Source organism: Crocuta crocuta, unplaced genomic scaffold, assembly GCF_008692635.1.
Source record: "Crocuta crocuta isolate KB4526 unplaced genomic scaffold, BGI_CrCroc_1.0 scaffold32, whole genome shotgun sequence".
Lineage (NCBI taxonomy): Eukaryota > Metazoa > Chordata > Mammalia > Carnivora > Hyaenidae > Crocuta > Crocuta crocuta.
In genome coordinates, this window is record NW_027529424.1 from 3936735 (window position 1) to 3951792 (window position 15058).

Below are 15058 nucleotides of genomic sequence, written 5' to 3' on the forward strand. Positions count from 1 at the left end.
TTACCATGCACCTCTTCCTGGGCCCACGCCACACCGAAACCTTGCTTTACAAATAAGATCTATGCAGGATACCTGGGTGGCTCAGTCAGTTAAGTGTCCAACGCTTGATTTCGGCTCAGTTCATGGTCTCAGGATTTGTGGGTTTGAGCCCTGCATTTGAGCCCGTGTGTTTGAGCCATCCGGGTAGCTCAGTCGGTTATGTGTCTGACTTTGGCTCAGATCATGATCTCACAGTCCCTGACATCGGGCTCTGTGCTGACAGCTCAGAGCCTGGAGCCTGCTTTGGATTCCGTAACTCCCTCTTTCTCTTTCCTCCTCTGCTCACACTCTGTCTCTCTCTCTCTCTCTCTCTCTCAAAAACAAACATTTAAAAAATAATAATAAAATTAAAATTAAAAGGAATTAAAAAAGATCAATGCAATAGTCAGCCATGGTGAGTTCTAAGGGACTGTATGGAAGCCAACCACACCTCTCCAACCCATCCAGTTACCGAGGAGGAAGAAAATGAGCACGGCTGCCATTTCCTGCCCCACGGACCCTGCCTGACCTCTGAAGACCAATCCTATGAGTTGGGTTTGTTATCATGTTTGGCTCCTGGATTGTATTAAGACGTTTGAAGTCCTTTGATGAGCTGGTGTTTATACTTCATGTTCTTTCATGCCAAGTGAGTACTTATTATTATCTTGAATTACAAAAGCATTTGGTGTTTTCCATGCGTAGGCAGCTAGCTTCAGAATCCAAGAATGTCTTGCTTTACACCATAGAGGGGTCTTAAAAAGTTACGTACATCAATCAGATTTCTGACAATTTAGTAATGTTTTAAATTCACTTACAGAAGCAACCAAAGGGAAACTCAGAGGCATTTTTTGTTGTTGGTAAAATGAAATCATCACATTCTGTAATGAGTGTGATTGGCTCTATGCTAGACAGTCGAAGTATGGTAAATTGAGATTTTGGTTGGTGTTTTTCGGTCAGGCCACTGACAAATGCTTCCTTGCCTTGTGCTCTCTGTGTTGTTCTGGCTTTTTCCTTTTTCCTCAGCCACTCTTATTTTATTCGGACATAACTCACATCATAAATGAAATGCATTAGAAGCCAGACCAAGATATCCAGGGACAGTCCCAAGAAGCCCGGGCTGGCTGTGGCCCCAGCTCCAGGGGAAGACATCCGTTTCCTCAACCAGTCCAACTGGCAAAGGTAATTACAGTCTGAGGTGCTTGTTAAAGCCACTGGCGCAGCGAGAACAGGTTGAACTGCCCCTTTATCTCCAACCCACAACGAATGACACAACTCCCAGCCCCAGCCCACAGCACTGTGGAAATCACTACCCTACCCAGCTCTGAAACTTGGCCTCGAAAACCAGCACCTCCTGCCTGGAGGCAGGTGCGCAGAGTAGGGTCTTCACACTTGGCTCCTGGTTCTTCCCAAGCCAGGAGTTCTCAGGATTCTAGATCCTATTGGGACCCAAGGGCAGCGGGAGCCAGAGTCCTGGATGACTTGACGGGGAGGAAGCGGTGACTCACAGGATTAGTTATGATTTTAAGGTGTGAGGTAGAGGCTCATGTAAATGACATGCAGTCATCTTCTCTCCTCTCCGAGAAGGAGCAGCCGTAGATAGCCCTGGTTTAACAGGGGCCTCGGGTATCAGAAAGAACAAAGGACACTCAGCCTGCCCATCTGGTTTGGAGGCTGCTTGTGCAAGCCGCCCCCGTGCCTCTGGGCCCAGTCAGGCGGTCCGAGGTGGCCTGCGCTCTGGGGTGAGGCCGGCAGCCAGCAAGGGTGCCGCCACTTATCTTCACAATCAAGTCGGCCTGGAATCTAGAAGGTGGGTTCTTTTCCTCGTGTGTGTACACATGCGCACACACATACACGAGACCATGAAGGGGAGGCGTCTGCAGGGGACAGAACAGGTCTCCCAATCCAGGCTTTCTCCAGAATCTTCCAGAACGGAAACTCTGCACTCTTTGAGTAATAATCCACCATTCCTTGTCCCCCAGCCCTCTCTGTTTCACCCCAGTCGAGCAGGGCAGTGTGAGAGGCTTAGGTCGATGTTATCCCCCCAGCAAAGAAAGACGCTTAGACCAGACCCTGAAGCAGATTCACACAGGCCTCTGTGACAGGAGGCAGATTCTAGAAGGAACAGCATATAAAAGTCACTCTGTTTCACTTGGCTTAGTGTTCTTCGGCAAAGAAGAGGAGATGGGCACGTGGGAGCAGCCTCTGGTAAGTGTGGATGGGATGAGGACAGAGTTCATCTTGCAGCTTTGTGCTCTCTTACAACGTAGAGATGTATTTGCTCAGTGCCCTCCCTGGGAAGCAGGCTGCGTGTAGCATCTCAATTGCCTGGATTGGATATGCGGTGGGGCATGGGGCCCAGGCAGCCTTTTTGGGGGAAGCTAAAGCAAAAGCCAAGGCCAGGCCAGCCACAGAACAAGGAATGGCCATCACCATGTGCGCTATCTCTGACCGATCATGACCCCCAGGGCACTGTGTTAAGAAGGATTCTGAGTCTCCATCTTCACGATCTTTCAGGTTTCACCAAGGCTGTCAGGAGGCCCAAGAAGTCCTTAGACAGTGGGCTGCTCAGCTCATAAGGAGGCTGTGTTCATCTTTCCTCCTCCCAGCCACACGTGATCCCAGTCTCACGGAGCTTTGATTCCAGGGCTCTCAACCCCTTTCTCTGTGAACACAGCCCTATCTGCGAGGCAGGAAAGGGTACAACCTGGAAGACTGAGCCAGCAGCCAGATGTGGGGCCTCCTCTCATGAATTGCTGGCAGGTGGGAGCAGTTGATTTGATCATTGCCTGGGGACAGGAGCTTAGAGAATGCTGTGTTCATTCCTCCCAGAGAGAGCGAGGCCTGAAATCCAGAAGGGGGGGAGGTGGGTCCTCTGGACACGTGACCAGGTGTGGCTGCTGGCCACCTTGCACTGAACCCTGGAGATTTTGTTTGGGATTAAACAAACTGAAGCCTTGTCAGCACTTAGGGGAGTGCTAATATATATTAGGTACTCAGTGAATGTTAAATCACTTTTGCTTTCTCTTTTCAAAAAAACAGTGATAAAATTTATATAACATGAAACTTACCCTATTAATCATTTTTAAGAATATAGTTCAGGGACCTTAAGTACACTTACACTAATGTACAGCCGTCACCACAATCCTTCTCCAGAAGCTTCCTAAATTGAAACTTTGTATTCATTAAGCAATAACTCCCCGTTCCCCATCTCCCAGGCCCTGGCAGCCTTCATTCCACTTTCTGTTCTCCATGCTTTTGGCTACTCTAGATACTTCATAGTAAGGGGAATCATACAGCATTTGCCCTTTGGTGACTGGTGTATTTGACCTTGTACAATGTACTCAAGGCTCATCCATGATATAGCATGTATCAGAATTTCCTTCCTTTAAAAAAAATTTTTTTTTAATGTGTATTCATTTTCCAGAGACAGAGACAGAGCATGACTGAGGGAGGGACAGACAGAGAGGGAGACACAGAATTCGAAGCAGGCTCCAGGCTCTGACCTGTCAGCACAGAGCCCAATGCAGGGCTCGAACTCATTGACCACGAGACCATGACCTGAGCTGAAGTCAGACGCTTACTCGACTGAGCCACCCAGGGGCCCCTAGAATTTCTTTCCTTTTCAAGGCTGTATAATATTCCCTTGTATATATATACATATATATCACACTTTGTTTATCCATTTGTCCATCAATGGCCACTTGGTTTGTTTCTACCTTTTGGCTGCTATGGATAATTCTGCAGTGAACGTGGCTACACAAACAACTACCTGATCCAATCCCTGCTTTTGATGTTTTATGTCTGTATCCAGAAGTGGGTCATTTCTCTTTAGAACCACCTTTAGCAAATTTGACTTTCCAGATCTGTAATAGACATAATGGAAGCAGCAGTCTGCCAGCTGTTGTCTGTAACGCTCTCACCTCGCCCCATCTCAAGGCCCACAGAGGAGGCTCTCGGTCCCCCTGGCTCCTGTTCCTGTGTGGGTCCTCACTCACCCCCAAAGAGACTCTTAGTTTCCCCAGGCCGCTGGGCCATGTACGGATCAGCCCACACCCTCCCTTCCCTGCGTCTGTGGTGACCCCCTCCCAACCCGCGTCTGTGCCACCTGTCCCAGTTCCTGCAAATCCGTTTTTCTCATTGGCCCCAGACTCATCCAGATGTAATGCAAATGTGACCTGTCACTTCCCACTGCCTTTGCGGCTCAGGAGTGGGGCCCGGCCATGCCTCCCTAACCCTTGCAATTTACACTCTCGTTACTCATAGTTTCGCTCCTTCTGTGGCTTCTCTGCTGTCCCCTCTGAACGCCATCCACCTGCAGCCCCCAAACCCATGCCTCTGATGTTTACCTGATCTGATTTATCTTGTAAGACTCAGCTCAGGGATCCATTCCTCCAGAAAGCCTTCACTGTGTAGCATGAAAGAAATGTCTGATGAATAAGCAGAAGGGCACCGCCAGTGATCTCTCTCCAGGTGAAATGAACACACCATATTAATGCTGTTTCAGAGGCACTCACGCCTGTGAAGGCCTGGGCTCAGGTGAGCCTCACTGGACATCCATCCCTTCCTCAGTAGGACGTGGTGTTAAAGAGGGTTAACAGAAATACCGAGGCTTCTTTTTTTTTTTAATTTTTATTTTATTTGAGAGAAAGAGAGAGAGAGAGACAATCTTAAGCAGTTTGGAACCCGATATGGAGCTCAGTCCCACAATCCTGGGATCGCGACCTGAGCCAAAATCAAGAGTCAGACACTCAACCGACTGAACCACCCAGGCACCTTCTTCCTTTTGAAGAAGTCACTCAAGGACACTGCATGATTAGAAGTTGGGCTGGAAGTTGGGGTGGGGGTGGCTCTTTGAGGTTTTGTTGTATGAATCTACATGCATGGACCTAGGTGCACGTCTGTATGTGTGGACCTCGCTCTGCATGAGTCTTGGGGCTTTCTAAAGAGCAATGAATAGCACGGTGTCCCTGATGAGTGCCCAGGCCCCCGGGTCCCCTGGCGTGGGGACCAGAGCAGGGCTACGCTTCACTCTGTCCTGACAGTGTTTGCTCCATCTAGGTTGTGACTTACATACTAAGAACTCCGTTTCTCACTGCCCTCAATCTGGTAGGTTAGACTGCCTCTGTGGGCTGCTTGCCCTACATGTAAGCACATTCTTCCTCGTCCTCTGCAGTATTTCAGGCTTAAATACTATCCTGTGCAAGGAATGTAATTGCTAGGGTGAGACAGCACAGGGTTAAACAGGTTGTTGATGAAAAGCAGTGACTTCACCACTTTCTCAGAGATGCCAGCTTGGTGATCAGCACCACGTGTGTGTATTGGACCCCATTTCTGGGAGCCGCTTTTATCCCCTTGGAAGGGATGCTTCAAATGCAGCTGCATCGGTTCTAAAACAAGATCAGTTTAACGTCTGGAGGTCCGCTTTGTCAGCAGCAAGCCAAAGCCACTGCAACACGGAGTGAACCATTTAACCCCAGGGTCTGGGCAGTCTGTGTCTGACGGATAATTTTTCTTTCTTTGAAATGTGAAATGAAAATAGTATCCCAAAGCCCCGTGCAAGGAGCGCAGAACTTCCCTTCCTTTTGTACCTGCAGCTGAGTCCGGAGAGAGACGGACAGAGCTCTCTGGACATGGGCTTCCGTGCACGGGCCAGCCTGCTGTGGTCTCGTCTCGTTGAAAGTCCCTTCCCAGGGAGAACACCTCCAAGTCATACACAGCCACGTTTCTTGCCTCCATCCTTTACTCTCCCTGGTCTCTGCCCTAGAGGGAAGGTCACGGGCCGGCAGGGACAGCTGGCATGGAAATAGGTCATCACAGGGCAGAAGGGCAGGCGAATGCAGGGAAGCTGAGGGCACCGGCAGAGCTGGGTGAAGGCCCTGGGCCAGCCCACAGGAGGGGAGCTAGGGCATTTTAGAGGAGGAGAATTGAGAGGATGGGAGGCAGAGTAGGGAACATTTTTAAGCTCCTGGTGTTTCCTTCCATGTAGAGGGAGCTTGGCCAGCATCACACTTCTGGTCTCCTTCTGCCATATCTGTTCTTAGAGGAAGAGGGATGACTTACATTTGGAAAGAGAAACTGGATTTGCAGGGTCCAGCTGTCCTCTCCCCTCGCGGAGAGCCAGCCTGCTTGCAGATAGTGCAGTAAGTACTCCCGGGCGGGACCCCCACGTGGGAGGTCTGCCCTGACACAGCACAGCCTATGACTGGGTGGGTAGCTGTACTTGAGCCCAGGGATGGTGTGAGGAAGCCCTTGTTTGCAGATATTATAAGCCACGTTCTTGAAAACCAATTTTGTCAGTAATAAGTGTAGTCTTTTGCTCTCCATCTGCCTGGCTTCTTTGTCTGATTTCTCAAGGGCTCAGAACTTGGACAGAAAGGAAGGGTGCTATTTTGGGGCCATGTTGAACTCCAATAGTGACAGTCAGCTCAGCCCTAAGTCCTGATAATTAAAAGGAAGAAAGAGATTGGGGGTGTGCTGTGTATCCAAAGTGGCAGTCTCTGAAGTGTGTGGGGTGAACTGCTTGGTCACAGGCAAGAGAAAGTACAGAAGCTCAGGGTGGGAAGAAGACTGAAAGATACCGATGTTGCTGGAACGTTGTGACTCAGGAAGGAGTGATGGAGAAAAGGCTGGAGAAATCTCCAGATCAGATCAGGCAGGCTTTTTGTAGGCTAAGGACCAGAGTTTGAGTTTCCTTCTAAGTGAAGTTGGAAGTCACCGAAGGGTTAGGCACTGAAATGGTCTTCCTTTATGCTTCATGGTGTCATTCTTTTTCACTCTGGAAAGAAAGGTCTGGGGGGTGAGCAATGAGAATAGAAGAATTGGGGACGGATCCTAAATTCTGTTTGGATGAGTGATGGATGTGGGTGCCGTTCACAGAGCTGGTGAAGGCTGGCAGGAGAAGGGGAAGATAATTACATTTCAGAGGTTCCCAGGCTTCTTGGGGCCAATGTAAGCTGTTAGATGTGGGTGCTGGTGCTCAGACGGTCTAACATTGAGAGGTGCAAAGGGGATGAGTGACCAAATCCCTGGATCGTCCATATCATCCTACCTGGACAGTCACGGACTAGAGAACATCGAGCAAAACATCTTTTTATTGTGCAGCAGGGTTTGGGGCTTAATGATACAGACAAACTCCTTTGGAAAATTCTATGTAGAAAGCCTTGCATCATAAAGAATTATGGCATGATTTTGTTTGGGGGAGATTTTCCTAACTTATAGGATATTTGTTCTTCTTTATACAATAACTAGTTGTCAATCATTTTCCTGTTGAGGGCAAAGACTTTTTATTCATTACAATTGAGGTCTTTTGAAAAGGATCCCTTAATTGATGTTTATATGGGGCACGTAGCTTTCTCAAAGGCACCCATCCCTTCCTAAGATGCGGAGCTGTGTTTTAGAGCCTGATTTTTCACCGAGCCTAAGGACCCCACAGGGATCCACTATTCATCTCCACCTCTGCCTCTGCACATTTTTCATAACGGAACCACTTCCCTGCAATCCTCCTGCTGGCTGGGTCCCATTCATCCCCATGAAAGGGGCTGCTCATATTTAAAGTTCATTGCAGGAAGGTTTCATAATAAGAACTGGGGAAAATAGCATAATCTCGTTTTAAAACATTTCCTTCCTCTGTTCTGCTGATAGAATCAAACAGTTCAGAGTTCCATGTGTCCTGTAACGGGTCCAGATTGCATGATGGGGTTTTGAAGTTATTTGTTTCCTTTGTTTCAGGGCACCTCTGGTGGGATTCCCTCCGCTCCTTGATGTATTCAGACCATGTCACTTGATCCTTGCATTTGCAATTCCAGAAGCAAGATAATGAGCCAGCACCGTAGGAAAATGTCACTCTGCCCCAAACAGTCAGTACCTAGGGCTGGGGAGGGAAGTCCAAAAGTCTAAAATCAGACTCTGTTTTCACTTAAAGGAAGAATTTTCAAAGTTAATGTAAAAACACAGGTTTAAAATAGAACGGCCACGAGCTAAATGTGAGCCTGTATGTGATGTGCTGACGTGCCCCACGGCATGTTGGTGAGGCTCTCTCCCTCCTTGGAACAGCACCAGGCATTGTAGGGTGTACATTCTGCACCGAGAAGTCCCTGATGTGCTCTCCCTCCTAAATGCAGGTGGAGAGGGATGGCCGCCTGCAGCTCTGCCTGATTGTTCCTGTGCTGAACTCCCATTTGCCCATCCCCTCTCCTCAAGGGCTGACGATGTCTTCTGTCACGTGCTATGTCTTACCTGTTCAGGCTCTGTAACAAAATACAGCGGACGAGGTGGCTCATACACAACACACATTTATTCTCACAGGTGACTGCGAAGTTCAAGATCAAGGTATGGCAGATTCAGTATTTGGTGAGGACTCAGTTCCTAAACAGCGCCTTCTAGCTAGAACCTCACTTGGCGGAAGGCTGGGAGGGAGCTCTGTGGGGCCTCGGTTATAAGGACGCAGACCCCATTCATGAAGGCTCCACCCTCATGGCCTCATCACCTCCAGAGGCCCCGCATCCTCACACCATCTCACTGGGCACTGGCTCTCAACATACGAATTCTGGAGGAACACTAGCGTGCAGACCACTGCACGCCAGGTGGCAAATAGGTTGGGTCCCGTGAAACACACGATCTCTTTTTCGACTGTTCAACTCCGTCACGCGCCGTGAAAGCCGCCGTGGGCAACATGGAAAGCTCTGAGGGGTGACTGTGATTCAAGAACACTATTTCTAGACATGGAAGTTTGAATTTCAAGTAATTTTCACACATCATGATTTACTAGATGTCTTTTGATCTTTTAAAAAATATTTAAAAATTTTTAAAAAATGTAAAATGGCCCATGCGCAGTATAAAAACAGGTGTTGTACAAAAACATGTGGTAGGCAAGACAGAGCTGGCCCCCGGGCCAGAGTTTGCCAACCCTGTGTAGTTTGTGATTTCCTTGCTAATCTTCCTCCTGGCCACAAGGGGCATATGACTTCCTCGTTCTGCACTCATGAAAATCCCGTCTTCACAGATGCAAGGATTAGAGTCAAGAGTTTCTATCAGATCGCAGTGGAAAGGGAGAAGGATCATTCTTGTTTCCATTTTTTTATTCTCGTTTTCTACTGTTTTTTTTTTTTCTTCACTGCTCTGCCTCTCTGCCCACCTCCTCAACGAAGGTTTCATTCTCTACTGTTTCACCTTCTCCTGTGTGCGTTCTAAACACCCAAGACATTCTCACATCTCACAGTTTGGGCTACTCTCATGCCCTCGGCTGGGCCGGTGCAGACCAGGACACAAGTTTCTTGGGTTTGCCAGCAAACAAGAAAGAGGATGATTGAGGGAGGTTTTCATAAGCCTACATCTATTCCATTTAAAGGAGCCTCCTTTATTCTGAGATGATGGCTTTTGTGTTTTGTGGAATTACAACATGTGGCCTTCTGTGAGCTGCTGTTGACGGTGGTTGGTAGTATTTAACACAGATCAAACTCTCGGCATTGTACAAGGCCTCTGTACGTCTGCCCTGCATCGGCTCTACATCTAACATTCCAGCCTCATTTCTCACCACCCCTGGGATGGTTAATTTTATGTGTCAACGTGACTGGGCCACGGGCCACCCAGATATTTGGCCAAACATTATTCTGGGTGTTTCTGTGAGGGTGATTTTGGATGAGATTAACCCTTGAATTGGTAGACGGAGTAAGGCAGATGACCTGCCCTCCCTAGTGTGGTGGGCCTCATCTAATCAGTCGAAGGCCTGAATAGAACAACAGGCTGACCTCCCCAGAGCAGGGAGACTTCCTCCTGCCTGACAGCCTTTAGAGGGACACTGGCTTTTCTCCTGCCTTCAGACTCAAACTACAACATTGGCTTTTCCCGGGGTCTTGAGTCGGTTAGAGGTGAGACTGGGATACACCATAGGCTCTCCTGGGCCTCCAACTTGCTGACTCACCTTTAAATCCTGGGCCTTGCCTGACTTCAGAAACCCAAGAACCTATTTCTTATAAGAAATCTTTCGGGGCACCTGAGTGGCTCAGTTGGTTAAGCATCTGACTTCAGCTCAGGTCATGATCTCGTAGTTTGTGGGTTCGAGCCCCATGTAGGGCTCTGTGCTGACAGCTCAGAGCCTGGAGCCTGTTTCAGATTCTGTGTCTCCCTCTCTGACCTTCATACTGTCTCTCTGTCTCAAAAATAAATTTTAAAAAACATTAAAAAAAATAAAATTTTTAAAAAAATTTCTCGGGTCATGGGTGGCTGAGTCAGTTAAGCATCCAGCTCTTGACCTTGGCTCAGGTCATGATCTCATGGTTCGTAGGATTGAGCCCCATGTCAGGCTCTGTGCCGACAGTGCAGAGCCTGCTTGAGATGCTCTCTGTTTCTCTCTGCCCCTCCCCTACTCACTTTCTCTCTCTCTCTCAAAATAAATAAACTTTTAAAAAAGTTAAAAAAAAAAAAGGAATCTCTTTCTCTCTTGTATACATCCTGCTGGTTATGTCTTCACAGAGAACCTAATGGATGCAATCCTTTCCCCTTCAATTATCTGCAGCCGCCCTCTTAGGCCCTTCCTTCATGTCCTGGCTAAAGCTTGCTCCACCTCCAGTCTCAGCTCAAGCATGGCTTCCTTAAGAAAGCCTGACCCCACCACAGCACCCCACCCCCACTGTCTGGACTAAGTCTCCCTAAGCTTCTTGCCGAATGCCTACCATAACTGTAATTTAAATGTTTATCTGTGAATATGCTTTAATGCCTGTGTCCCTTCCAGGATAATATGCTGCCGAAGACAGCATGCGGCACGGGCCGCGCCTGGGTGGTGGAGCGATTCTGTGGACCACTGGCCTGTGGCTGGCGTTATACCAGAAGTGATCATGTTCTGTGGAAGACAACGAAGTGTGGGGGGCAAGGTCAAGACATAAATAGCCTGCCTGCTTTAACAGGAAGTGTCAATCCTGAAAGAGGAAGGTGTTTGTTTTTTCTGCTAGTTAGAAAAATCACGATTTCTCTGTCATGGACAAGATAAAACTCAGTCAAATTAAGGCCACAAGGTGATTTCCAGTTGGGTAATTTTTCCTGTTGTGGTTTTTTAAGTGTGTGTTTCGCTGGATGATAATAAAGGACTAGGAGTCAGGACAGATGAAATCCTAATTTTCACGTCTTCACTTTATCCATCTCCGACCTTCCATATGGGGCAAAACATGATTCATAAGTCATGCTTTTAAGACAGTAGCTCTCTCGTATGCCTCACTCCTTTCTCTTAGCAGAGACTTCCTGTTAAGCGAGGTTGTCCTGGAGCACCGGGATCTGCTGAGATGCTGGGCAAATGAGGCGAGCTCACTGACGCTGGGGTTCCCACGGGCAGGCCACACCGCTGCTCTGAACGAACACACACTGTCCCTCTGTCTTCCATCTCTTCTGCTCTTGCCTCCCTCCTTCCTCTTGCACACGGACTTGACTGGCTTCCGCGGCAGGTTGGGAGTGACTTACTCCTTTATCACATACTATGTTCTCTTTACAGTTCCTCAAAGGGAACAATATGAAATCAACTGAGGAAAAGGGGTTCAAAGTAGTAGTGAAGGCATTGGTGACATAGGAGGCCACCAACTCGTGATTGGTTAACACATGCGTTTTGAGAACCTGCTTTGAGATGGTGCTCTAGTACGTGATTGGGAGTTACAAGAAAGTAGCATTCTCAATTTGTTCCCTACTTAATATGTATTGGATAATTGTCACATGCAGTGCAGAAGATGGTGTCGAAGTTAGACAGCCAGCACTAAAGAGAAAAGAAAGAAAAGAAGGAGGGGCGCCTGGGCAGCTCAGTTGGTTAAACATCAGACTTTGGCTCAGGTCATGATCTCACAGCTCATGAGTTCAAGCCCTGTGTCGGCCTCTGTGCTGACAGCTCAGGGCCTACAGCCTGCTTTGGATTCTGTGTTTCTGTTCTGCCTCTCTCTGTCTCTCTCTGTCTCTCTCTGTCTCTCTCTCTCTCTCTCAAAAATAAATAAATGTCAAAACAAATTAAAAAAAAAAAAGAGGAAGGAAGCGGGTTAGGGAAGTCGGTGCTCTCTGGTAGGGGTACTGAGAGTCCACGCTGAGGGATCATACTTGCTAGGCTCCTTCCTGTGTAGGCTCCCTCAGCAACCTGCTTGGAATGCTGTTTCCCCAAATAGCTTCGTGATAGCTCTCACCTTCTTCAAGTCTTTCTGCAAATGTCATTTTGTCAATGAAGCCTCTTTGCTGCATTCAAGATTTTGTGTCTCCCCCAGACTTCCTGTGTTGGAGCCCATACTCCAGCGTGATGGTATGTGGAGGTGGGGACTTTGGGAGGTGATTAGGTCACGAGGGGGGAAGCCCTCAGGAATGGGATTGGTGCCCTTATAAAACAGGCTCCAGAAAGCCCCCTGACCCCTTGTACCTTGTGAGGACGTAGAGAGAAGATGGCCGTCTGGGAACATGAAAGTGTGTTCTCACCAGACACTGAATCTGCCAGTGACTTGATCTTGGACTTGCCGGCCTCCAGATCTGTGAGAAATAAATTTGTTATCTATAAGCCACCCAGTCTGTGATACTCTGTCATAGCAGCTCGGACACACTAAGACACTCTCCGTGCTATTAATGCTGTTTACAACTGCAGCATCTCGCCTGCTCTAGAACATTCCCTGCCTTGCACTCTCAAATTTCCCTTTAACTTTTCCAACTTTTTCTTCTCTTGTTTTTTAATTTTTATTTATTTTTGAGAGGGAGAGAGACAGAGAGAGAGAGAGCAGGGGAAGGGAAGAGAGAGAGGAAAACAGAATCTGAAGCAGGCTTCATGCTCTGAGCTGTCAGCACAGAGCCTGACATGAGGCTCGAACTCACTGACAATGAGATCATGACCTGAGCTGAAGTCAGATGCTTAACGAACTGAGCCACCCAGGCGCCCCCAGCTTTTTCTTCTTTTTAATAGCCATGATCATCTTCCAATATACTATGTAACACATTTATTTATTTTGTATGTTAGTTATGTTTGCTCCCAGAATGTATGTTCCATGAAAGGTATCTGGTTTCATTCATCAGCGTATCTTAAGTGCCTGCAGATGCTAGATGCTCACTGATAATGTGTTGAATACACGCATGGTCACATAGCTGTTGTTTTTATGTCTATTTATTTTTTGTGGGGGAGGGGCAGAGAGAGAGGGTGACACAGAATCTGAAGCAGACTCCAGGCTCTAAGCTGTCAGCACAGAGCCCAATGTGGGGCTCAAACCTACGGACCATGAGATCATGACCTGAGGTGAAGTCCGACATTCAACCGATTGAGCCACCCAGGCACCCTACGTGTAATCACATAGTTTTAACCAATTTATTTTTGTTTACCTTTAGAGGCATCGTTACATTGAAAATGATAAATAATTTACCCACCAACATCTGTTCCCTTTGTTTCCTGGTTTTTAAGTGGCTGAGAGGCAATCACTGAGGTGGTAATTTTATTGCTAATGGAAATGTGAAATTTGTGTCACAGTGGCAGGTGTGTGCTCTTTCTGGATGTTTCCACGACAGGCAGTGCGCCCCGTCGGCCGAGGTACAGAGAAGACCAGCCCGTGGATCACAGAAACTAACCTGAAACAGGAGGGGGTGGGGAGGAGATGCTGAGAACCGGAGAAGCCGGCAGAGGACCTGGTGCATTTTGTGGTAAACAAAGTCATGTGGCTGCACTATGTGGGCCGGCCAGCAATGCGGGGTCAGAGAAAGTCAGAGAAGGTGGCTACACCATCATCACCCCAAGCAAGTGAAGGTCTGAACCAGGTACTAGACCGGCTAATGCAAAAGAGATTTTGAAAGAAACAACAGAAGTTTTTCTCATTTTTATTATGAAACATTTCAAACATACAGAATAAGGTAAGATATAGTTAATCATTGTACATATATACAGGTACACACACACACACACACACACACACACACAGCCTCGATTCAACAACTGAAACAACAGAGTTTTAATCAGATCTTATCTCACTTACCGAGAACCTAAAAATGATGGTTTACAATAAATAGTACATTATGGAGACAGGAGAATATTTTTCCAGTTGTTACACTAGGAAGCAGTGTAACAGATTCAGATTCAGCACCTGATCATACTTTCTCACTACAGTTTTAACAATGAAGACGATAATACCCCTTTTAGTGTACGTAGTCCTTGAACATGAACTTCCACATGAAGCCGCATCTCACTAAATTAACGAGGAGGCACTGTGATGCCGCTTGGCGTAGTGCACCCGTGATTTTAATAAAGTTTGTGGCAAAAATATTTTTGAAGTGTTCATGTTAGCTGGGTCAAGATGAAAAATAGTGTTTTGTTCCTCTCTGACTTGTGTCAGAGAAACTTTATGTGAAACATTCTCTGAGGATGAAGGGCTCATTCATGCTTCACCATTTTTTTTCTCATGTGGAAAAAAAGAGAATGAAATATGAAGGTGAAAATAGGGAAGAAAATGATGCTTATCGGCCTGCCGTGTGCAGATCTCCCTCGCCGTACGATGCACTGAAATTCCAACAGACCGAACATAAGTTGCAAACATTATCAGGGAGAAGAATGTACGTAACTCATCTGACCCACCACACATCATAGCTTAAGTAGCCTGGCTGGCCTTCAACGTGCCCACGGCACTCACACCAGCGTCTAGGTGGGCAGAGGCATCTTGCATGAAGCTCATTGGATAGGAAGGTGCTGACTACCTTGTGTCATGTGTTGGCCTGAAAGAACAGCACAAGTGATGGGTGACTGCCCTCAGTGGCTGGCTGCCTAGGAGCTGTGGCTTACTTCTCAGCATCCGAGAGAGGACCGACTGCTTGTTGCTAGCCCAGGATGAGATCCAAGCTCCAAATCCCAAGTATGGTTTCTATGGAATGCCTGCAGTTCTGCACTATCATAAACTAGAATAACCATAAGTTGGACCATTCTAAGTCAAGGACTGTCTATAGTATGTTTTTTGTTTGTTTGTTTTTGTTTTTGTTTTTTAAATTTCCAGGTCCCTTCCCCAGTCCCCTGTTTCAGGTTACTTATATTGCTGCCTTCCCCCACCCCAATCTGACCCAGTGT